Source organism: Pipra filicauda, unplaced genomic scaffold, assembly GCF_003945595.2.
Source record: "Pipra filicauda isolate LSUMZ 115617 unplaced genomic scaffold, ASM394559v2 scaffold35_size7292922_pilon, whole genome shotgun sequence".
In the NCBI taxonomy this organism is placed as follows: Eukaryota; Metazoa; Chordata; class Aves; order Passeriformes; family Pipridae; genus Pipra; species Pipra filicauda.
Genome location: NW_024104487.1, coordinates 1,971,914 through 1,997,185, shown reverse-complemented (window position 1 = coordinate 1,997,185; position 25,272 = coordinate 1,971,914). Strand labels below are relative to the sequence as shown.

The window sequence follows — 25,272 nt, the reverse complement described above, 5'->3', positions numbered from 1 at the left end:
GTTTTTAAAACCACGGATGTCTTATCCTTTTCAGGCAACAGCAACTTTGAATAAGAGTACTTTCACTCTATTCACTCTGAATAATTGAAAGCCAATTTCTGCTTTCATTACACAAAGGTTGTTGCTCTTTTAATCAGCAGATGTCCTTTCTAAAGGATGTTTCTGCCTGAGAAACCCAAGCAATGAGGAATCCTGAAGGCTCAGCCAAAACTGCAAACTGAGTCAAGAGTTGCTGGCACTCCAGAGGTGATCCTGTTTCCTCATGCACACCCTTTCCAGAAATTATATTGACTAAAGCACTACAATTCCTTCCACTGCTCTTTTCAGGCCAATATGACTTGGCTGTACAGGAGGAGTTAAGGAGTTATTTAGCCAAGATGCCCCGACACAGATGGGCAGAGGGACAGTAGTTCCTCTTTGCAGAATCAGGGCAGTGGGCCAATGCAGCAGTGGGATAAAAGATTGCTCGCCCCTCAGGGTTAAGAGGAGGACTCCAACCACAGCCTGTCCTCTCACTTGCTCCAGGAGGACTTGAGCTCTGCACCATGGATACAGCCACAGGCTTTAAGCTGACAATTTCTCTCATATAATTTACTAAGAGTGGTAAAAGCTAGGATGTGAGGCACTCCCAGAGTAACAACTATCTCATAACAATATGAATGTTCACAGGGAAATGTAAGCCAGTAAGTATATTTTACATAAAACTTTCAACAACTGCTCAAAGATCCTCTCTTTAGATCTGCCTTTACTTCTATATAAATGCATGAAAGCACTAGACGCCTGCACCAGCTAGGTATCCTCCCTCTTGGTAGCTCTTTCTGACTGTCCTCAGGATCAGAAAAGAAACTTAACAACTGAGACTGACCTGTTCTTTCTAACATGCAAGGCAACCGGTACTTAGTTTCCTAGGTGTAAAGGCCAAAGGTATATATCCTGAGACAGTTTCAATGGACCTAATATCTGTAGGAGACATTCCAAATATGTCAGCTAAGACAAGGTTGTAAACCTATCTACAATTCTTGTTAAGTCAGGTGTTGAAAAGTAGATATTGGCAGCATTTTCTGCAATGCCAAATAGATATATCTTAAACCTTACCCACATACATTACAGGGTGAATTTTTGCTCCTAAGTCTAACCGATTACCTTCTCAACGGTCCATTTGATTTCTAGTCCAAAATAAGTCTAGTCAGTTTCATCTTTAATTTTTGCCTAAAAGTTGTAATCAAATGATCTTTGAAAGCATGTTCTTGGGTCATTTTTCTTAAATCTCACAGCAGATGACAAGCAGAAATGCAATACAATCATAGCCTTGCATAACAAATACCTGCTATAGCAATGATGTCATTGTTTCTCTTTAGGTACTATAGCTGGGTAGTACTAAGAATCCACAAGAAACAAAATCATATTTTATTTAATCATAGATAAGCATGTTTCCCCACATAACACATATATATATAGGGCAAAAGTACAGCTACCCACGTCTTTGACTGTTCTTAAATTAACAATTCATCAACAGGCATCTATAAAGTCTGAAGTTTTCATCACTACATTTTTATCTCCTCCATGTCTTCTACTCTCTTCTGATAACAAGGAATAACATTGGCAGGAATACACACATCCATCAGGTCAATGGGTGGCTCCAAGTTTGGTGTAAGCAGAAAAATTTTGGGTTTTTTGACCATGGGGTGATCTACTGACACCTGACAGGGTTCACCTATTTCAGAGGGGAAAAAAGAGTTCTAGCACAGGAGCCTGTGGCCCTGTTTAGTCTAGAGAAGACTGAGAGGAGATCTCATCAATACATGTCTCAAAGGCAGGTGCCAAGGGGATGGTGCCAGACTCTTCAGTGGAGCCCAGTGACAGGATGAGAATGGCCATAAACCAAAACACAAGAAGTTCCACTTCCACATGAAGAACAACTTCGTTATATTGAGGGTGGCAGAGCACTGGAACTGGCTGCCCAGGGAGGTCGCAGCGTCTCCCCTCTGGAGACAGTTAAAACCCACCTGGACGTGTTCCTACGTATCTTCCTTTAGGTGACCCTGCCTTGGCAGAGGGAGTTGAACTGGATGATCTCCAGAAGTCCCTTACAACCCTAATGATTCCATGATCTTTGTGATATTAGTCTGAAAAAGTACAATGTGATTAACCAAATGAATGACCAACCAACAACCTGACCACGTACAGCAACGTAAATCCTTGGGAATAGGCTATCTCACTTCAGTACAGGTGTGTAAATTCCTAAATATTTACGGGACTGGATCAGAGCTATGATCAGAATAAACCCATAGATTTTATTAACGTAATCAACTAAATCCTATAAATCTCAACAGCCACACTCAGGTTTTCTGTTTCGAAAAAATAATAAAGGATGCTTTACTGGGAGCATGTTTGTTAGAACCATAATAACCCCTAGTTTCTTGTTTGCAACTCTTTAAAAATTATTTTTTTCTCCATACATTTTTTAAATAGCTTAGTTAATCTATAACATGCTGCGTAGTCGCAAAGGAAAACATGAGATTATTATAATTATGTTCAAAGTTCAAACCCCTTGCAAAAGATTCCAGTATCTAATTTAAAAGACTCATTTTAGAGGTCTGTGGGTAAAGAACTATTCAAATCATTCAGTTTGAGCCTTAATGAACTTATATGTTAGTATCCGGTGAAGGAATTCACAAGAGCAATTATGTGGAAAGAAACTGCTCATGCCTGCTATTTGTTCTGTTTTGCAGAACTTTTTTCTTTCAGTCCAATCAATGTGAAATGGTGTTTTCTGATTTAACATACTGCAGAGTTTTTCCAGTGTCCTCAGAGACTGAGGAATTGACAATCTTTCTTGAACCAGAATTCCTAAAACTGAATATACAAAGAAATGTACAATGAAAGACTAACAATGATTTTTTTGTTGTTATTTGCACAGAATTCATGTTCTAATGTTCACTGTATGACTGTAGAAAAGTACGCTAATTGCTGGAGCACTTGAAAGAGCATTTTTATTAGTCAAGAATAGGAATACATTTTCCTTGTATTCTTCAACACTCCCAATTCTATTTATACATCAACACCTCCCTAAAAAAGACAAATTTATTTTTATAAAAATTAACTGTGAGGAAAAAAGTTAAAGATCACACTAAACATATTTTTTACCACAATAAAATGTGAATAATAAACATCTTTCTCCTAAAAATAGATACAGTCTATTTTTTCTTGATGATTCTGCTGAGTTACTCATTACACATAAAAGGAGTGTTAGAAGGCACTGAATGCCTCAAATGGTATCAGTGATTTGACATTCATCAACGTTTTTCAACCACAGAGCTATCTGTAAATGTATTCATGCATTTTCTTGTCACAGTCAAGCAAGAGGGACTGGCAAGGGTATTGAGAAGACCCTGCTTGTCCTCCACCCTCAACACCGAGCACGTTGAGCTCATGTTTGTCAGCTGGCAATGTAAGAATACCAAGATCGAGGGATTTCAGCTACCCTTTGCAGTGCAAGAACTCAACTAAATGTGACCACTGGAGACACACAATGTCTACAACAGCAGGGAACTTGCTCAGTCCAGTGCTACAACCACTCTCAGTAGCACTTCTGTATAAACTTGTCTTACACCTGCACAGCACTCAGTACCAGCCTCTACTTCGATAAACATGAAGTGGGATTTTCAAAAAGTGCCAGTAAACTTTTCAATTCACCTCCACTATATTAAGATCTCAAGATCAGACAAAGTGAAACCATTTCTGAAGGTTTTAAAAACAAGCAGTACCAGATTAACACAGTTGTGCTCCTCTCAGTGGCCAGCAACAGGACAACACACACTCCAAGACTTACACTACAGTGTTGGTCTTGAAAAAGGCAGACAATAGTGAAGTAAAAGAAGTAAAAAAAAAGAAAGTAAATCAAAACTGTATCTGCCTAGTGAAACCTGTGAACTCTGAGGCACAATGCTTCCCAGGTCTCTCCTTCAGGAAGAACAGCTTTGCAAAACTTCTCAAGTAACCTGAATGCCATTCACACAGATTTGGTCCTTGGTGTTCCACTTGGCTTGTAGCAGGGCAATTAGCAGCATATTCCCTTTGTCCAGCTGGCAGAATTATACTGTGGTTAAGTAAACATGGGGCACGTACACTTTCTTTGCCCTCTTCCTCCCACAGATATCTGTTCACACACTTTCAGCTCTAACACACAAGCAATTTCAATCAGTATTGGTCTTACCAGAAGTCAAAGTACTAAAAGAAATCTGCAAGAACAAAACCTATTACCTTCTTGTGCAAGAACACTTCAGTCATTCACATTGTAGATACTTCACAGTGCAGCTCTCTGTGTCTTTCAGTAGCTGTATATAAAGTGCGTATTTTTAACACTAGAACATTGTTGCTTATCATGAGTGTTGTCACAGTAGCTCTTCATCACTCTAAAGAAATTGGAGATTGAGAAGGGATTTCAACCATGCTTTGAAAAGTCTAAAAATAAAAGGTAGCAATGATGGGGAAATAACTAGAGTACAACGAGGATGATAGAAAGATGGACTGGAAACAAAACCGCAATCACTGAGAGGTGAAAAGCAAGAGTTACACTTATCACTGACTCCACTTTATTTGACTTCATTCTATCTCTTAAAGGACCACTTCCTCAAAGGTGCTTCTGACAGGTACTACCTGTTTGGGGAAATGACAAGTACTAACCTGTGTCTTTACGGAGTTATCGTGCTGGTCACAAGCGCTAATTTAGAGGTGCTACTACTCATCCTTGTCAGGAATTCACCCTCCACATAACAGTTACAGCTTAAGGCAAAGAATCAAGTTGTAAAATTTTGAATAAGACTCAGCAGTGTGTTATATTCATAGACCTTGGTCTATATTCATAGACCAAGTCCATTTCAGATAAAAAGACACATATGTAAGGCATATGAAAGGTAATTGAGAGGTATGACCACAGGCACTGTGCAGAAATTAAGACATCTGTAATTTGCAGTTGTACATTTTTTGTACAGCAACAGCCACAGATTTTGGCAGAGAGAGTATTAGCAACGACTCAGAGCACCTTGAACAGTAATTGCTGGTGAGAAAGCAGAAAAACTGGAGATCGGGGAAAAAACCAGTAGTTTTCCACGAGAGCTAACAGACGTGATTACAATACAGATATGTAATTTCATGTGAGGTAAGCTGGGGTTTTTCCAATATAAGAGGGGAAATATGGCATCATGTCCTACTGCAATACGAAAAAGCAGCTCATGCAATTTTTTGCTTTGGTGATGAGAGTATTATCACAAGCACACAGCAGTAATAAGTGGCCACTACTTTCTGATCACGAGTTAGACAGCCACACTATCTGACTCACTTGTTCATAGGAATAAAGCAGGTTTACATCCTGTATTTTGAATTCGTGCTGAATTAATCACAAGCATGTAAATTTAGGATATGTGTATATATTACTATGTAAATAGATAATAAGCAGAAATACTGAAAACAATTAAGACTATTCACCAGGAAAATGGATGAGAATAGAGTCTAAGAATCAAACCCTAAATCTTATACTGCATTAGGAGCAGCAATTCACTAATTTGAATGAAGTCACCTGAACTTCAGACTGCACCCTTCAGAACCAAGTGTTAGGTATGAATGACTGAAAATACCGATGATAAGTTTGTTCTTTCAATAATTCAAAACATTTTAAAAAATGTTTGCAGTTGGAAAATCAGATGCTTTGCTAGTCTTAAACTTTATTATTTCTTTAATGGCTTGTTTTTCCTGTTCCAAAACAATCCAGGGCTTTTAAAAAGTTTACAAAAGACAACTAGGCCAAAAAAATCTTATCTTTCAAAGATAAATACCCATGGCAGAAGTTTCCCACTTCTCTTATGAACACACATGATGTATTTAAAAATAAATGGCTTTTCACATGGAAATAAGATGTGTAACTGTATTTCATACCAATGAAGGGAAGTAGCTGAGAAAGTATATTCAAGATGGGAAAGATACTGACACAGCAAGAAGTCAATATAGAAAGCGCTTCAGGTGGTACAGCAAAGTTAGCAGGAATCTGAGTACAGTTTAAGTGGGCAAAACCCATCAGCCTTGCACCTCTCTGGACAAAGAAAGGTCTGGGCAGCAGCATTAACTATCCCACTGCCCATGGGTTGGACAGAAAGGGGACAGAGGATACAAAAAGAAATCTTCCATCTTGCGGTCCCAAAATGAACAGCATTTCTCTTACATTACAGAAGATTTTTTTAAACATTTCCTCCTATTTGAAAGCCAACTAATTTTCTAGTTACATGCTTGTGCAAATAAATAACCAAGCAGTCCTCTCTTAGTGCCAAAAGCATCAAAATATTCACAAGAAACAGTCTGGATTGTGTTAGAAGATACATTTCACTAATTAATTGACATCAGTGCTGGGTCAGTAGTTTTTTTAAGAAGAACATTTATTTGTGAATACTGATTGACAGACCAATTATGGTTTGGTTAGCTGGAACCTGAAAGCCAACTGCAGGTTTATTAAGAGATGTTCAAACAGTGGTATACAACAAATGTAAGTTCAGTCTAGGTCAAATATGCTACAACTGAACTCAGCTCTGAAAAAAAACATTGAAAATGTCTCAGGATAGAACAAGGATGTTAAAGTGTATGTTACACAATTAAAAGCTATATTTAGCTGCCAAAGTGATATGTCAGCAATGATGAAAACTGCCTGTCATACTATACTGGTATTTGAATAAAGCCTGAATTATAAATTTATTTTGGGTTTTCTCAAGTGCCTTTTAGTAAAACTATCTATTTTCTTTTTAACTAAGTGAAAATTACTAAACTGTATATAGAGATTTTTTTTCTTCAAACTTTGCGCTCAATACACGTATTTAGGATGTTTTCAAAACATTCACGGTAAAACTCTTGGTAACCCCAAAGGCTTACCAGTGGCCAAATCTCACTCAAGTCTCAGAAACAGACAGATTGAGACAAACTGTACCGCTTCACTGTCAAGTAAGGTTAAATTTTTCAACACTAGTTAAAAACACTCAGACTGCTCACTCAAGTAACATTAAAGAAGCAAAAGAAAGAAAAGAGACGTTCAGGTGAAATACAGGGAAATATTTTTCATCAAAACCCCAGATTTGAAGATACTGAAAAGCAAATACCTTTTAATTGCTGTATCTCCATCTTCAGTCTAATCAGTAGTAAATACCACCCACACAGAATAACCTGTACAATTTCATTGCAGCTCATATGAAATCATCACTCTTGGTGTTCAAAATCAACAAAACCTGAATACATTATAATGTTAATAAAACATAATCTAGCCTAAAAATTCCCCTCTGAAGAGGAATTCAAAACCCTTCATGAATTAACCCATTCATGAAGGGTTTGAATGGAACATCTTTTTGGAAATGACACGGTAGCATTTCTTCTTCCTCGGAGCTCCTAAAGTGGTTTGAAGGCCTTCTAACCCACAGCTCCTGAAAATGCAAAGAAGCTGAGACAGCTTGACTTGGGCAGTTTGCTCCTGGTTGCATGCACTAGCTGTTAGAAGGGGTACACCATTCTCCATAACTCCTGGAGAACAGAGGAGCTGCTGGGCAGCTAGTGGCAGGAGGGAGGGCTGGAGAGACTGCAGGGTACAGTGCCAGGATGGAGAAGAAGGATGGTGGTGGGTAGGCAGAAAGTCACATCTCAGAGGGGACAGACAAAAAGATTTTGCAAAGGACTGGAGAGGACCAGGCTGGTCCTTTCACTACACCTAAAATCAAACTGGTTGCCAGCAAGGACTATATAGAGTAGGGGACCCTACTCTATTATAGATTGTAGGGCATCTGTGAATAAAGATTTTGATTTCTCAGTGCTTTCACTTTTTAGCCAGCTCTACTTGGTATTCTATTTTTATAACAGGATAATTTAGAAAACTTACTTAAGGCTTGGCATGTCTATTGTAGAAAGGTCAACCAGCATTCTCTGTCAGCATTAACAGCTATTACCCTCATGAACAACTGGAGAACTGAATCAGAAATTGCATGGAGATGGTGTTCCCAAAACCTTCTTAGTACTATTAAGCAGAACTAAATCACGTCTGGACCACAGATTCAAAAAGCACATCTGTCAAATTTAATTACATTTTTAGTGTTATCTTTGACCAACAGGAAAAGCAAAGAACATTTTGGGGGAAAAGTGATTTTAAAGCTTGCCATTTCCAATTTTGCCATTTCCAATGTGCAAGTTCTTACTACTTGTCAGTGTTTTTTTAGCCACATTGCAGATTTTAATCGACTGGTGTTTTTTAATCTATTAGTTTTAAACTACTACTTAATATTTTAGTAATTAATTCTTCAAATCTCAATTCTGTAAAGGATTTTTACTAAAGGAAAGGTAGGAATCAGCCTAAAAAAATTTGTAAAAGTGGAAAAGTCTGGATTCTTCTGCAGATGAAACAATACCAGTTCCATGAGACTGCAGGGAAAGAGCATTATCCCACTGCTCTGTTGGAGACCCAAATATGGCTTCTTTACTAGGAGAGAGATTTCAGTCTGATGGAGCTTATTTACCTGAGGATGAGATACAGACCAGATAGCAACGGTCAAGCATTTCCAATACCTTCTCTCTTTTTTATTTTCACAGAATCACAGAATACGCCAAGTTGGAAGGGACACACAAGGATCGTTGAGTTCAACTCTTACCCCTGCACAGGACCATCCTCAAGAGTCACACCAGGTGCCTGAGAACATCATCCCAACGTTTCTTAAAATCTGTCAGGCTTGGTGCTGTGACCACTTCTCTGTCCCCACATTCTGGGGGACCAGGGAGCTGACTTCCAATTTCTGAAAAAAATTCAAGAGTTACCCAGTTTCAGCAGCACATGTACCCCATGACACCTAAATCTCAGTGACACTTAAATCTTTCTAGAACCCCTGGCTACAAAACAGCTGAAGGCCATGCTCATCACACGCAGAATTTCATAAACATTGGTATAACATGGCAATACTGGACTTACCCCCATAAATATGACGGTTACATGGAGACAACAAACTTCTGTAGGTGTTCACCCAGTCTCAAAAAATGTTCCCCCTTTAAGAATAACCTAGATTTTTATTTTAAGATGATGTTTATTGGTGTTGCAAGATCAAATTTCTAAGATAAAATTAAGAGATCAAAGTTCCATTTAGAGCTACCAAAACTGAAGATATTTCTTTGTTGAAATACAGAAGTAATACCATTTTATCATCAAGCAAGTTTCACTGGTAAAGCCACAGCATTTAATATGACTATTTTGCTTTTTACACAATGAGTTTATCAGGGGAGGAGTAAGATAAAAAAACACACTTGGCTTTTGCAGGTCATATTAATACAGTTTAAAAGCCTACAAGTTAAGCATTTCATTGCAGTATATTTATTTTGGCACCTTACAATTAATGCCACAGTTAAATTTGTTTCTTTGTTTGAGAGAGAATAATCTCCCCATTTACTTATTCCCTCTAGACATATCACATCCATTGTTATGTATTATATTTTCATCATCACTGCGACTTGCGTTGCAGTAGCAGTTGTGCCTGTCGCTGGGCAAACATAAATACCTCTTCCCTCTGAATCCAAGCAAAGAGAGACAAATGGCAAGAGAGGACGACAGGAGGACCTACAGTTAAAATGGGACAAGAAGCTCCAGCAGCAAATACCACCGCAGAGACCTGAATAAAATGCAGCCATGCTGATGCAAATACAACAAACATCAATTGAGCCATTTTCATCTCTGTATTCCCTGCCTAGTGCCCCATCTGCTGCACTCAATAGATATTGAGCTGGTATATCAAGTCTGCTGAAAAAATGATGTGCACTCTTACAACCAGCAGTGAAAGACACGCTCCACTAACTGAAGTATACGGTAATATGCCTGCAAACACCTCACTGGCCTGAGATGAAATTTAGCCTGGAAGAGATAAGAGGAACAGAAATATAGACAAAGGGACATGTGCAGGCTACTTATAACCCACTTAGGGATCAGTTCGGTACATGTTAAGACGTTTATTGTCCAAGCCAAACCGAAGTTCAAACAAGCAAAAACGGTCCTTTAAAAAGGTTGCATTATTTCCCCCAACTTCCTTGAAATCTGAGAGAGAACTAATTACAAAATTTAGCATTGGAAAGACCATGTTTAAGTAAAATAGAAAAGAAAAAGATATCATTGGTGCAGACAATTCTTCATTTATTCAGACAGTTCCCACTTTTATTCTGTAATTCAGAGGAATTACAGAATCATAGAATCACAGCATATCTCAAATTGGAAGGGATTTATAAGGATCGCTGACATCAACTCCCTGTTCCTTGCAGGAGCATCCCACACATTTACAGCTGTGCAAGAACCCTGAAAGTAAACAGAAGATCATTTTGCACTTTATGTACAAAATACACGTCAGAAGAGCAGCTTCTCATTGTTTTCCTAGGGTGAGTGGTAAGAGAGAGCAGCTGAAGCAAAGCAAGCAGCTGGTTTGCTTCCTGTTCACCATCATCTAACAGGTCTGCAGCAGTGGGGACCAAAGAAAGAAACACATTACCATGGTGAAGATCATGTTATAGCACTGCTAGGAAAGGCTATATACTTCTGGAAGAACACAATGGCAACAGGCCAAAACACCACATCCAACTGCAAAATTCAGTACTTGGAAACATCTATGCTTAATTGTGCACTGGGCAGCTTTTTGTTTTGCCTGCTCCTCTATGCAAATGCATAGACAGCCTGCTTTCTCTCTGGGGCTGCACATGCAGGTCTGAATTTTGTATTTCACATCAATAAACTGCACTTCAGGTTGACATCTCAAACCATTTAATTTTTACATTTATAGCTTTTCAAAAAGTTGCCAATGAAAAGAATAGAGGAACAGCAAATTTATGTGACCTACCCATATTCATACCAAAATATCAAAACCTTAATTCACCCAGAGGGACTGGTGGCTTTAATGCAGTTTTCAAGAATTCTCAAGTACAAAACTTGCAGAACTTTCCTATTTCAACTAGATTTTTATTCCAAATTTCCCCTATTAAAAGGTGGCTGAAACATACATCTCTCTGTATGAGAACAGATTTTGTTAGTGCCACCTCCTGGTGATCAAATAAAACTGAAAAATCATACAAAAAATTCTCAAAAAAGGGAAAAGATAATAATTTGGCCTGTTTTGGTTTTCTTGTTTTTAATGAATTGACCTGAGGCATAGAATTTTCCTCTCTGCAGACCTGGAAGAGATAAAATTCATCAACTATTTTTAGGATGCTAAAAATAAGCATCCTTTAATCAGTGACAACAGAGGAAGAAAAGGAAATGCTGCATTGCTGGAAGAGTCACCATCTCAGGAAGGTACATCTGCCCTGATTTTATCTTTTCAGAATTTTACTGAAGTGGACATTCAAAGCCACACTGAGATTTCCACCAGAGGCTGCCCACGGGTTTCGTAAGTTTGGTGCAGCCTCCCCATCCAGCTTACCTATCCTTTCTTCACAGCCTTCCAGCTAGAGAGACTCTTTGGATGCTAATGACAACAACAAGCTGTCATCATAGGGAAAACAGGTGTCATAAAGTTATTGATAAATACAACCCATCGCCTCCAATGGGTTTGCCCCAGTCTAATAGAATAATACTTGGTCTATGGAAATTTTTAAAAATACGAGCTTTACTTAAATCTATCCCTTCTCTATACTGTATTTTGAATGGCTGCAAGTAATTTTAAAGTTCACTGTCCAGGCACACAAAGCAAAGAATAAAGGGTATAAAGTTAGGTATGAGAGAAGTTAAAATGTACTCTTAACACAGCATGGGTAAGTGTTGGCAATACACCTAATACCCTTGAGGGGTTTTACAGTTGTTGTGTAAAGTAGATCCTTTTCGGCATTAAGCCTAACACTCTTCAGGGAATTTTTGTAAGTTGCCTGGGGCCTTTATAACACATAGTCCAACAAGCATTTTGGCATCACCAGCTTTTTTAATTTTCTTAAACATTTTGTTCTTAAACATAATTCTGAATGTTTAAGAGAAAGACAGTAAAAGTACATAGTCAATGTAAATCATTGTCTTCCATCATTTCTTTTTAAGGTTGCCTGAACATCATTTATGTTCAGGAGTTGAACCATGCCTGAAACATGACAGATAGCAGGAAAAAGAAATTAACTTGAAATAAGCACACCAAAGGAGTGTCTTGCAACAGGAATCTATACACTACCTTTCACATAAAAACAAAGTAAATCTCTCACACATTCTAGGAAAGGCATACCAAGAACAACAGTGACCCTTCTCAAGCCTCACCAGGACTGCTGATCATCCAGTCCCTAAAACTAATTGCAGGTTTAAACTCAGGGAATCTCATGTTCCCACCTGTGCCCTTTCAGGAAGTTCTAGACCAAAGAAAAGAATCCACCAAGACCAATCCTCACCATCCTCAGAATGGATTTCCCCAAACAACTGCCAGAGCTGCAAGGAATTACTTCCTTGCCTTGATGGATCCTGTGTTATTTTTTTCAAGCATATCAAGGTCACTGAAAGATATGTAAAGCTGAAAAATGTGTCACGATGGATAAAACTAAGATCATTATCACTTACTTTGCTATACTTCAACATCATCAATAACTAGTCTTTAAAACTGCTGTCAATTGATTATAGAGATCAACTGAAAAAGAAAGTAAGTCTTGAGTCAGGCTTTCTGCATAAGGAACTGCACAGAATACTGATGAACATCTTTTTTTCAGACTGCGCCAACTGACACATAAAAAACAACAGTACTAGAGAGCAAACTAAGTATGTTAAAGACATTTCAAGTGTGATTCAAGCTGCTTACTGATTAACACTTCAGCATGTAACACTCCTCATAGACCTGTGTGGTTATTGTTCGAAAGGGAAACAAGCCTCTTTTAGCAACAGGAGACAAATTATCCTCCCTGACCAGTTCTCACACAGCTTAGCAGCACTGGAACCGCTTCTTCTTCCAGAGTCTCTGGTGTGAAAATAAAATGAAATCCCAAGATTTGATGCCTGTCAACTATTTCCAGGATATGTAAGAGCCTTACAGAAAACATACTCATCTTACACATGAACATTAGCTAACTGACTCATTTTATCAGAAAAATTACAGTCACATTTGCAAGAAAATGGAAAATAAAATACATAATGCTCTTTCATGTCAAGGAACAAACTTAACACTGCAGGAACCTCAGAAACGGAAGATGATAGCTGTATTTTCAATGGCCTTGGAAAAGGAGAACGAAAGGAGTCCATGACTATCTGCACAAGTTTCTGCATTTCTTACTGGACTGCCCTATCTGGGGGGCAAATGTCCAGATTTGCTTCTTCAAGTCAAGCCTTCACAACTATAACACAGTCTTCATTACATACTCACGTGCTGACTACACTGGTTTTAGTTAGAAGAGTCAAGGCAGAATAAAAGGCCAGACTGGTTTTAAGGCTTGAACTCCCCATGCATGTAGCGTCACCTGCTGCCAGGGAGAACTGGAGACATATGGAGATGGCTACAGCCCTCATGACTGAGAGGTGCTCTCTATGTTGAAAATCCTGCCAGATATACCAGTTCAAGTCACAATCACAGTAAGACCAAAAACCAGGCTGACAGGCTGCCTCTCCCTGCCCCATGTCCATGTTGGACCTCTCCATCAGGTGATGGAGGTACACAGTGGCTGGAGGTGCAGGAGCTGCATCAATGACACTAACAGCACCTCAGCACAGCCTTTGGTCACAGTAGAAATTCTCCATCGGTTAAATCCAGGCTGCTTTAAGACTACAATATATTGTATTACCACTCATAAACTTTGAATGAATGGTCCATAAGCATGTAAAGTATGATCTCAGTGATTCAGATCAAAGATCCAACTCCCCCAGCAGGATCCTCCCTCCTGTAGTGTTCACCAATAATGCTGAAGGCAAAATAGAAGGTGACCTCCCTAACAAGAGGGTACGATCTTAAGGTCTGCCAGGGGAAGTTCAGGTTGGACAGTAGGAAGAAATTTTTCCAGAGAGAGTAATCAGACATTGGAATGGGCTGCCCAGGGAGGTGGTGGAGCCACCATCCCTGGAGGTTTTCAAGATGAGACTGGATGTGGCACTTAGTGCCATGGTCTAGCGACCACAGCGGTGTTGGATCAAGGATTAGACTTTATGATCTCAGAGGTCTTTTCCAACCCAGTTGATTCTATGATTGTATTCCATGATTCTGTGATTCAATGAACTATTCCCACAGCCACCTTCTGCAACTACCTACAACAGCAGAGATATGTTTATCTTTAATACCTCTTGATGAACTTCGAAAACATGTTTTCATCAACTGAGTATGAGAAAACAGTAGGAGTGTTAAAGATATTGGTCCTTTCAGAAAATGTGTTGTTTTCAAAAAGACTTGGGATTTTTATTACTACGTGAGACATGAGAACACTCAGGATATGCTTGAACATGGTCCAGCTCACACTTGCAAGTCCATTGTCTGGACATAGGAATGAATGAGAAAAGCAGTAAGAATAGCTACTAGGTTTTCTACAAAACAAAAATACTATTCAGATGAGCATAAAGTGCAGATATGCTGGTACTAAATCCTTGAGTATGTAACTTTTGGACATCAGTACACTTAGATCACAGTTCTAATTTAAGCTCATTGAAATTTACAAACCTTAAAAAAAGTTACCTTTTCATAGACCATTCAGTAAAAAGCTGGCTTTTAAAAATTATATTATTTTTCATTAGGATAGTTCTGTTAAAAGATTTGCATTGATGAGTTCTGTGTTGAAGACCAGTGCGGGTCAGGTCATGGTCTTGCGTCTCCCTTTACCGTTCTCATCCTTTCCCTCATTTTGCTCATTCCTGTTTGATGTCTCTCTAGCTCACCTTCAACTCAGCAGATGTTGTCAGTAAAGATATCTTTCTAGGCCTGAATAAATCTAAAAAGTGTGAAACCAATTATTCATAAAAAGTGGCCACATGCCAACATCAAACAAAATGAAAGACCACAGATTTCCAATGACAAATACGTGTAGTATTATGCCTGCATTTTGCATCTAATTTCTATGTGAAAATATCTAATACCGGTACACAAAAGTCCACACACCTAGAAAAAAAAAAAAATTAAAAAATCACTGTCCTACAATATTTTTCTGTACTGGAAAAAAAATCCATCATTATACTATTTACTTTTTCACTGTATTATAAAGCATATTATACCATCACTACCACACAGGAGATAAAGTAACTGAAGTCAGAGATGTACACCATCACATGTTCACACTCGCTTTTTTTTCTCCATACACAGAAACATAACAGTTTATCTAACTGTGACATAAGTGGCATCCTCTCTTAAAAAACCATCTCCTTTCAAAGCTTCGTAACATTATAAAAGATAAAGAAAGTCTTCAAGCAAAGTAAAGACTCTGGGCCTGTTGTGGTTACTGTAGATTACTGTTCTCTTGTGCACTCAGCATCACCTCTGTAAAAAACAAAGCACACAGCTGGATTGCCCCAAAATATTCTGTTCTTTCCTCTATCCCAAACTGAAGCACCTGTTCGTTTCGTTGTGTTTTTTTTTTTTTTTAACTGTTTTATCCATTATAGAAAGAATGCAGAGAAACTATTCCAAACCACCAATTTACCAATTTTGGGGTGTATCTTGGTGCTTTTACTATGCCCTGTGTTTTAAAGTAAAAACAAACAAAAAAGCAACCAACCCCCCCAAAAAAAAAACCCAAAAAAATCAAAACAACAAAAACCAACTTTGAATACTGCAAACCTCTGTAACTGATACTGAGATAACTGTAAAACTGTTGTCTTCTTGGGATGAAGGTTTAACAATAAGTACTTATAAAAAAGAATTTCCCTCCGTTTGCCAACCACTAGAAAAGGAGAAAACACGAAAAATGTGCACAAGCATAAACTACATGAGTAGTTTTAGAAGGTTTACAGTCTTATTTACATGTATGCTATAATTTATACAGCATAGCAAGGTTCAAAGTCTTAGAAAATTAACTGGACATGGCCAAGTAAGACTTAGTTCTTCCATAGGGGATATGTTCCCAGCCTGCATAATCTTCAACTTTGTAAGCGGTCCTGCTACTAATAATCTTGAAGCATGAGGAATTAATAACCTAAATACATAGAAACACAGAATCAGACGTCCATCATTTCTGAAGTCCGCAGTATCTTACCTAATCAGCGCTGTTTATACATAGCTTACCAGCCAGCCCTTTTTGCCAGCCCTTCAGCTACCTCACAAAACAGCAGACTACTTTACATATGTGCGGGCTACTCAGGCCAAGAAGGAAAGACAGAAATGACAGCATCTACGAACAGATCAATCAGGCAAAGCAGATCAAAATCCCAGATCAAAATCCCCAAACCAGAATCACAGAATATGCCTAGTTGGAAGGGACCCATAAGGATCCTTAAGTTCAACACCTGGCCCCGCACAGGACAATCCCCAAGTCACCTTGTCATAGATCACTGAACTAGCTGATGCTCTCTTCACCTTCTCATGCTGCTCTGCAACACATACTGTATGTGGATTAGCTGTTATATAAGGCTACTTTAGAGATCTCAGCATGGATTTTCAGTTTTTAGGCATGTAATTTTCAAGACAGCAGGAATCAGGCTCTACCTGTAGTGAAAGAGAGAGAGAAAAGTTCCTCCAAAACTATCATGTGAAGATCTACCTCTTTTCATGTATATGCTGAGAATTACATGCCATTGCCCCCACTTTGAGCAACACATCAGTGATCTCAGAGGTCATTTGATGAATATGCATTACCACTGGTCTGACTCAGCAGAGTACTCAACCATGAAGTTAACTTTCAACTTGTTCTGAAATGGTACTGGTTTCATGCCTGCAAGCCTTGCTGAAGTGGGATGGACTTCCTAAGTTGTCAAAGGCAAGTAGTGAAGAAAAACAGAAAATGGAGAGAAGCAATACATTTGGAGTAAAATGGGAAATATCTGTCTCCTTTTCTCCACTTTCACTTGGATATCAACACAAGTGTTTGGGGGTTTTTAGTATTTTAAACCGTTTCATTCTTTTCTATACATTACATTCTCATGTCTACATAGGTTCAGTTTTGAAATGATGATACCAAAACTCCTCCAAAGGAATATCCCCATCTCCAGAATAACCAGAGTCAAGAGGTATTGTAAACTTAAATGTTCCATTTTGACTTCTAAGACCCAAGAGCAGACAGTCAGTACCTTCTCATCTGATGCACAAGCACTCACTCACAGAGAACCACAGAACCTCCAAATTTTGTGAGGGTTATGCATCACTGATTTCTACAGCATGAACAGTGGTTCCAAAAAATGAATTGCAAATCGTCAAGACATACTCAAAAGTGTTCTACAGCTCGTCCAGCCTAGACACACTAAAAACCCATGACTATTGCTGCTTTTATCAGTAAGAAGCTGTTAGGCACCAGTGGAAAGCTGTGTTCATGCATCCAAGGAGTATTCCTGATAGGACTCACAAAATTCTCGTGCTGCAAAACATAAAATTACTCCCTGGATTTGTTGAATCAAAAGGTTAGGTTACCAAAGCAAAGACAAACTACACTGTTTATAAGGAACCTTAGGGCAACTCAGCAATTCTGAGCAACTGCTTTGTAATAAAAAGTCCCTGGGCATAATCAAATGATGAATTACTTTTGTGGAAAATAACAAAACATCTTGTTGGAGTGTCTCTTCTTTTGTAGGAAAGAGTGGTAAAGAAGAGGATTCCATCTACTTAAACTAACCCCACCTGGGGATGTGCTACTGTGCTATTACTGATGGTAACAGAAAAATGAGTTTTACCTTCACCTCTGCATGGGGAAAAAGTATCTCCAAATTCTTGCTGTTTTGGCTTCAAAAACATTGGGGCTGAAGTCCTGGGGGCTGTGGGACTTTTAATAAGGGCTTCTCATTTGCAACCACTTGTTTCTAGGGACTTAGGGCAGGAAAGTAAACAGTATTGTCGATGTTGCTCTCAGGAGCAACCTTGGAGGTGCCCTCCTCCCAGGGGCACCTTTAAGTGCAGGCTGGCAGACAAGTTTCCAATAGCTGGGCTTTCAGTGCTGCTATTTGAAGACAAGCAGGGTGTTCCTGCATGAATTCCGACAGGTGAGTTCTGCTGTCCACATGGATCATCCTAGGTCCATGAGGAATACCTGTTGTCCAATGGCTCACACTATATGACCTCCCATTCCTTTTTAAGAAGTTAATGTAATCAAAGTGTGTTTTTACAGACCCTCAGCTATGATTAATATCAATCCAAATTCAGTAAGAGATCCACTGTGTATTACACTTGCTTAAAAAATACATAAATAAAAATAAATTATATTGCAGTAATAGATGAAAGAGGACTGCACGGGACTGTTAACTTCGTGACTTTACGGGTTACAAGAAACAAAGTACAAGCTCTATATGGTCTGCTGGGGAGAAAGAACAAAGCCAAGCAATGACAGAGCTCTAACACAGATAAAACCTGCCTCATCAAAAGCTGAAGTTTGCAATAAGGTCAACTGCCTCCGCATTAGCTAAATCAGCCATGAAATTAGGTGCATGCTGACCAAGTACAAGGAGGCAGCTGGGACTGGAAGGACTCTCTGACAGGGAGTTGTCATTAGGATGAGCACAGCTGCCTCTTTTTTTGCCCTCTCCCCAGTCCATGCTGAAAAGCACACGCAGTAGTAGGGAAGCACCATGCAGATACTGACAAAACAGGAAAAACAGCAGTTCACATTCTAAAGGATATGTATACAACAATATGAAGAGGAAAAAGCAAAAGCACTGAAGAAGCACAAAACAAAAGACTTGTGGTCCCTCAAAACTCCGGGGCACTTCACAAGTATTGCAAGAAAGCATAGCACAGAAGCATTCATAAACACAACTGCAATCATTTCAAAAGTGGACTATTAATATAAGCCTATAGATATACCATATCTATATGGTACAGGTGAAATGTAATCATCTAGTGGCAGATTTTCAAGGACATCTTTTAAAATATACCAAAAATTTTCAAACCCTGACTTTTCGTCACTTATGTTTTCCTACTATTTAAATCTTAGAAGACAAGACCGTAAGGGGTTCAAGAAATCATCTCAATCACAACCTACCCCAAGGCAGAATCAACTAGATCTAAACATTTCCTGACATAAAAAAAGATTTGTAGGCAAAAGCTGCACTTGTCATCGTAAATCACTGGGCTAAGATATCATGCAGTTGGGGTAACTTCAGCCCTAATTCAGCTGAACAGCTCGTGCCCAATTTTCATCACCAGTTGCATCTGTTTTACATTAAGCACATGTTTAAGTAATTTGTTCAATCATACACTCAGTGCCTAATTAACTTGTTCAGACAAACAAGCTGACAGAAACAAAACCGAAGTATGGCATCAGTTATGTTTTTCATTCATCTATATATTAAAGTTTTAATTATTATGATCTTGCTGCAGTAAAATGCTGAACCATAACTTTTACACTCAGCACATGAGATTCTCAACACTGAAGCCAGTAAAATTCCAACCAGTATATTCATGATTGAATTTAATGTAAACCCTCATATTAACTCTTTGCTTACTATCACTCTGAAGCGTCTCAATTTTTTTCCACCTGTGCACTGTCAAAAACCTCAAACAAAACATCCCTGTTTATTTCACAAACCTGTATTCATAGCACACTTCCAGATTAAAAGCCATCTAAGTGTCTCTAGAGACATCTATGCATAGATATTCACACACACTTTCCAGTTAAGAACTCACTAAAAATGGAAGGCCTAAGCATGTTATCTTCAAAGGCAAAAGCAAACTCCCTACTGATATAAATAAGAGAGATATGCCTTAACCACACTTAAATGGTCATAAAAGATTTAGTCTACATACTATTTTTATTGTTATATTTTTATATTGTGGGAATAAAAATTGTAAAGCACATCAATAAAAAGTAATATTATTTTTCTTCATGCCTGGCTGAAGTATAAATCACTCTCTCCAATTCAAGCAAGGAAAAGGAGAGCTGAATTCTCAGAGTTTATTTTAAAAGCAGAATGTACCATGCCTTAACACAGGTGACTAGATCCTTAGAAAAGGATATATTAAAAAAGGCAATTGTTCTGCTGGTAAGGGTATACACCATGTCACTATAAATTGTCCACAAATAAAAATCATTCTCGCCTGTAATTCTTGTCTGCAATTTTAACTACATTAGCAAAGTAAGAATATAATCAAGAAAAGAATAAAACATGACAAATGCATTAGCTTTACTCAACAAAAGCTCCTTTAGTTTAAACAACGGAAGAATTTTTTCTACATAGGTTACACAGACCCACCAGCCCTAAAAAATCCAGGTCAGTATACAACTTGGGTTGTTAGTGTTGGTTGTTAGTGTTGTTAGTCTCCTTCGCTATTCTTCTCCAGTAATATTATATCTTACAAGCAGTGGTAGTGTTCTATGCTGTCATTGTCTCAGTTTTATAATTAGCTCGTGCTGTGTTTTTTACACTTGAAGAACGGCCTCTGAGCCCATAATTTCTTTCCTCATCCTAGTAAACTGTATTTTGAACCAATTGACCTGCAAGTACAAACAAACCAAACTTTTTAATGAAAGTAGAAACATGTTAAATAACTCCTCTACATTTTCTTCCTCCAGTCTCCTTCCTGATTCTACTGTGAAAATGTATAACATTACATTATGATGCAAATGAGTGCTTTCTTTCTTTATAACACTAAAGCACCTTGGAGAACAGAAGTTTCTGCATTTTAAAAATTATTATTTTGTGGCATTTTCAATATTATTTACTATTATTAAGTGGCTTTTCATTAGTTAAATTTCCTTAGCATCAGTTTTCAACATCATGCCAAGACCTTCTCACATCAGTGGCCAAGGTGATTCAAACCAAAACATCAGATTACTGAGTGGTGCATTAAAGCACATACAACTAATTAATTCCCAATTGGACATGAATTATATTCTAAAAGTATAACTTTTCCATCAGATCCATAAATAGTTATCAATTACAGCTAACTATAATAATGATACATTTCTAGTCCAAGTGATCTTGGACATGGTGGGAATACAGCACCAAATACAGCTTACTTAGAAATAAGCTTAGCAATCCTGAATAGGATTGCAGCTTGATGTACTAAGTTCAAACGCACACAAAACCCCCAACTAAACAAACAAAAAACCCAAGAAAGAATACTATCCTGAGACTGAATGGCCGTACAGACAAATTCTTTTGTTCTACCAAAGAAAGAAAAGTACTTGCCACCTTTTAATGAAATATTTCTGTCCATCAGTAGATACTGTAGTGGCCTTTTCGTGCTCCCACAGATATTAAAAGACCACTTAAGAACGCTTATGTCCGCTGCTCCTAAAGTCATTTTTTTTTCAAGCTGATATTACTCAAAGGTCTATGACTCTGCATCAATAACAGGATGACAACGTAAGTACTCAAAATCCATGGCAATGATTCATAAATTCACTTTCAGAGAGCCATGTCATAACATTTAAATTCAAGATGAATTGAAGCCTTAAAAATCTGAACACTAATTCTTCAGAAAGCAAAACAAAAGAATAATTCACAAATCTGTGCCTGTAGCACAGTATGCCATATAGTCTACTATATATGCAGTTTTGAAAAGTAATCAGAGTTGGCTTACTACTTCACCCGCTGAAATAAGAGGCGAAACACTTTTCAATTTCAATAAAAGCTGAATTACTCTGCTGCAGAGATCAGTTTAAAGAATTGTAATAAATCCAGCTCAGGAGATGCTTTCACAAAAGTAGTTATCAGACACTGGCACTATGCACATAGGGTAGCAAGCACTATCCCAAACCAAAGGGGAAGACTGAAAGACAATGCACCAAAGAGTCCTTCCTTCTTATTCTTTCACTGGAGACGCCTCACCTCTTCAACAGCTGCCAGGCAACACAGAAAGCAAAACATGAACCATAACCCGCTTCTTTGGGACTGTGCACTCCAGGACTGTGCCTTCCCTTATCCCTATCATGATGAGGGACAGCCAAGCCTTTCAACGTGTTCTCCACCACAGTTTCCTTGGCACAATTCCAGGAAAAAATTTACTTACTATCAAGTCTGAGTAATCACAAGGCCACCCAAAGGCTACCTACATTTAAGCTTTGTTCTTCCCTGCCAGCCTTTCCCTCTTTGCATGGCCATGGTATTTGGAGCATCACCTGCCAGTGGCACCATGATGAAACACTCAGAAGCCACTCCCTACCCTGACATCCCACTTCTGATGAGTCAGTCTGGGTGGAAAGGACTGTGATGGAGAGGGGAAGGGACAGGCACAAAAAGCTAGAGGGATGCTTCACCTCAGCCTCACTGACTCCTGAGGTTTTTGTGTATGACAGCTGTTTGTGAGAAGGACACACTCTAACACAGTAGTAAGCCATCAACATAACAACTCATTTTCTAAATAGAGCACAAATGCATAGGAAGTGCTGGTGTTACAGTTTTTGTAGTTATCTGGATTTAGTTCACAGACCAAAGTGGTCTGTGGGGATTTATGGTAATAAATTCTCCTTGGAAAAGAAAACCACACAGAGATTTAATCAGGAAATAATAACCAAGAACTTGAAATTAGTCTTGGAAAAACAGGTACATTAAGAATCCCAGTTGCAATAAAGGAAGACAATGTGCTTTCAAAACTGAAAATAAAAAATAAACTTTTCGCTCAATTTATAGAGAATCTCTTCCCCTCCATGTCTGCCAGCATCTCAGAACTCATGCACTATTGAGAATAATAACTATCTCACATTTGCATCCACTGTTTTGGTAATTTGTATCTATTTCTTGACAATTATATTCTTGGACGCAGGGCTTTACTCCAAACTGCAATACTCTGATAATATCACATTCTTCCAGGGCCCAGGTGGTCAACCAAGGAAAAACAGAAAAGGGTCACACAATCTCAAAGTTTCTAGTTCTCAAGGATTGTTATGCCCTCTTGATACAGCACAAACAAGCAAGGCAAAGGAGGATAGCTAAAGGATAGCTAAAGGAGGTCCTCCACAGCACTTGAGACAACCAGCCCCCAAACATGATTGAGTTTCTCAGAGTTAGTACAATGAAATCTACTAATTACTTATTACTTGCATCACTATAATTCCTAGGAAGATTAGTCACAGAAAGGAATGCCTTTGTGTGAGGGACTGTATAAACACAGAGGAGAGCACAATCACTGATACTGCTGCAACTGCCATCAAAAGGACAGCCGTTATCAGTGGACAGGATGATGTATATTCTAGTGTAGCTAGGACCGAACATTTTTACCATACTGCCAGAGAAACCTTCTCAAGTTTATTATGTTAATTAAGATCTCCTCAGATTCTTCTCTATTAGGACCTTAAGCATCAGAGCTGTGCTACTGCAAGTGGTTGCTGTAACAGAACAGCAGCTTTCCAGGAGGAACGTCATTCTCATTAGGGCTAGCTACAAACTTCAGACAAGCTGCTTGAAAAAACCCAATACAAATCTGGCAGCACTGACTACCAGAGTCTGAGGCACACTTTCTTACATGCTGTCAATCGCGACAGCATCCCTGCCCAGTAGCAAAAGGCTCCTGCAAACCCTGATCCATGGCACCTTTTACTCACAATGCTACCCTGCTTATAATAACTTACACTTCACAATGCTTATAACTTCGGACTTTACAGGAGTGCAGCCACAGTTGCTAACACTGCAGTGTCGGCAATGATGAGACCTTCAGTGCATGCAGGACATGAGAAAACACCAAGGGTCTCCATGCGAGCTGGCGGCAATGCGAAGGCAGAGGCACGGAGGCACGGACACCTGCCCTGCTCCGGTGCCCTCGCTGTGACCGCCACTCGCGGGGCAGTGCGGGCGGGCGGCCACCACACGCTGCCCGGCCAACGGCCCGGGGGCACCTACCGCCACCCTTATCGCAACCACGGCTCACCCCACACACCTCGCAGCTAAAGCGTGAGCAGCTTCAACTGGGGCCAAAAGCGAACCAGAGAAGGAGAACACAGCTGAAAGCCATGACTTTCAAGTCTATTAAGTTTAAGAGGCCGGAGTTGCTAGCAACATACAGGCCAGCAGATGAACATAGCTGTCACCTCACCAAGCACTACACGTCTGGTTTCGTGCCAACGGGGCCACTGCCTGAATGACGGGAAGACCCGGGCGGGACACTCCTCGGCATCGGAGCCACGGACCTCGGTGGGGCAGCCCCGCATCACTCTGGCCGGCGCTCCCGGCCGACCTCGGCTTCCCGCCCGCACCGCTCCCGCCCCCCTTCACCGCTCCACTCCGCTCCCGCCGCCAGAGGGGCGGCCAGCGGGCAGGCTCTCCGCTCCATAACCTCCCTCCGTGGGTACCTATCTCCGGTTATTCACGAGCGGGATGACAAATCTCCGGGACGGGTGTCTGTCCCGTCCTCCCAGACAGCGCTGCGTCCTCATCTCGACGGCGGACCGGCCGGCGTGGTGAGTAACCGCGAAATGACTGCACCACAAGAGGGTTTGTTTTGCTTTCCCTTCTTCTCCGCCCTCCGCGCTCTGGCACGGAGGCCGTGAGCCGCCGACTCACCCTGTCCCCGCCCGGGCGGGCGGTGCGGGGCTCGGGGCAGCTCCGGCCAGCGGGGCAGCGGAGAGGCCGCGCCGCCCCGCACGCCCCCACCCGCGGGCAGCGGAGCCGCCGCTCGCCCCGGGCCACTCACCTCCCGGCGGCAGCGCAGCTCCCGCGCAGCCCGGGCGGCCGTGCCCGCGGCTGTCATGTGCCCGCCGGCCCCGCTTAACCCTTGGCGCGGCGCTGCCTCCGCCGCGCGGGGGGGCGGCGAGTCCCGCCACCAGCGCCCCCCTCCGTACCGCCTTGCACCGCGGGGACGAGGTGGTTTGCGGACGGGGCACGGCTTTCCAGAGGCGCGGGGGGCCTGGGGGTCGCGCAGGGGGGGCTTGACGAGTTGGCTCTGTAGGGGCTGGAAGATGCCTAGGGGGAAGCTGGGTGGGGCTGCAAAGGCGCTGGGGGGAATGGGGGTCCGAAGGGCGCCCAGAGGCCGGAGGTGTTTGGAGGACGCCGTAAGGGCGCTGAGGGGAATGTGTCTGTCTGTGTGCGTATGTGGGTCTCTGCGTGCGTGTCTGTGACGGGACTGGGGGAGCAGCGGGGCCGCACGGAGGATGGAGGGGGATGTTTAGGAGCTCTTTAGGGGCTGCAGCCTAGCTGGAAGGTGATCTGGGGGCTCCACACGGGCTTTAAAGCGACAGCGTGGGGGATTGCAGGGAAACTATGAGGGGACCTGAATGGGACCT

General features: G+C 40.4%; 1 protein-coding gene and 1 long non-coding RNA gene across 5 annotated transcripts in view; one reads left to right on the top strand and one right to left on the bottom strand.

The window, feature by feature from the left end:
- GLIS3 (GLIS family zinc finger 3) overlaps positions 1 to 24,934 on the bottom strand; it is a 154,836-nt gene extending 129,902 nt beyond the window's left edge. For 3 of the 4 annotated variants that reach the window (XM_027752212.2, XM_027752213.2, XM_027752215.2), the window contains exon 1: positions 24,343 to 24,595. The gene's annotated coding sequence lies outside the window, so the exon portion shown is untranslated. Of the gene's footprint in view, positions 1 to 24,342; positions 24,596 to 24,683 lie in introns of those variants that run through there. The other variant, XM_027752216.2, reaches the window with a different exon arrangement.
- LOC114004344 overlaps positions 24,109 to 25,272 on the top strand; it is a 32,249-nt gene continuing 31,085 nt past the window's right edge. The window contains exon 1 of the long non-coding RNA XR_003546555.2: positions 24,109 to 24,450. This is a non-coding gene — a long non-coding RNA (uncharacterized LOC114004344). The remainder of the gene's footprint in view (positions 24,451 to 25,272) is intronic.